We start from the raw sequence: 1,121 nt of genomic DNA on the forward strand, positions 1-1,121 counted from the left end.
CGAAAGGTAAAGATCCATGCACACCCTTCAAAGTAGTTACATGGACATACAATAGACTGTACTGTTATATTTATACAGATTCACCAACTTTATTATATGGTTTTTACTACATTGTTTAATTCTCGTTGTTCTATCTCACATTACATTCTGTTTTCGTGTATTGTTTCATTTTAAAACATTCTTATAATTGTCATTACCCAACAGACTTGTTTCTGGCTTTAAAAAATACATTTGCTCGAAACGTCGCTAATAAAATGAATTACAACCATAGTTTTTTAGGTGATTTATATGTAAAGTCTTATTTCTTATAGTGGTTAAGATACATGCATGGTGTAGTGTTTTTAGTTACTTTTTACTCATTACTGTGAACCTATGTTTAAATTGGATTGGCACTGATGATACTAATTTATTCTTGTGAATAACTCAGAAAATAATCTATTTAAAATACTAAAAACAAATATGAAGCACATTCTATCCAAAAGAATACATTAATAGCATAGAGAGCCATATACTCCATTGAAGAAATACTATAAGTTAAAACATGTGCTCTATTAGGAAATAACAAGCATCATATTATATTGTTGCGTCAGCGAGGTCACGTGCCTAGTATCACGCCACCTCTTTCTAGAAGTATCCTGTTCCTTCAAGAATGCCCTAGCATTTACTAGATATGTGTTAGTCTTGTATATATAAGACGTTCACAACGTGACGGCACAACAGGGCAATGAGTAATTGAACTGGAGTCAGAGAGAATATTGTTAAGCACGTGAGAAGTTCGTTGAGAATTATAGCGTTTGTTACAGAACGACTGTTGAAATTAAGTGTATCGTAAAGTTGTATTCGGAAAGAATAAACCAGTTTTATTTATGAAAGGACTCGTGTCGCTAAAGTTTCGTCGGAACGAATTTACGGATAATTAACTAACGAACGGAGACGTAACAATGTATATATGGAGGAAAATATACAAACATCAGATTCTTACTAGCCAAGGGTATATTACATGTGATGCATTTGTATCATAATTCTTTGACCTAGTTGAATATAGCTGTGATGTATGAAAAACATTTTAAAAAATCCATATAAAGGCAGGGGCGGATTGGGATGGCTAAGCGGCCCGGGAC

This window comes from Limulus polyphemus, unplaced genomic scaffold (assembly GCF_000517525.1).
Source record: "Limulus polyphemus unplaced genomic scaffold, Limulus_polyphemus-2.1.2 Scaffold2103, whole genome shotgun sequence".
NCBI classification, from domain to species: Eukaryota; Metazoa; Arthropoda; class Merostomata; order Xiphosura; family Limulidae; genus Limulus; species Limulus polyphemus.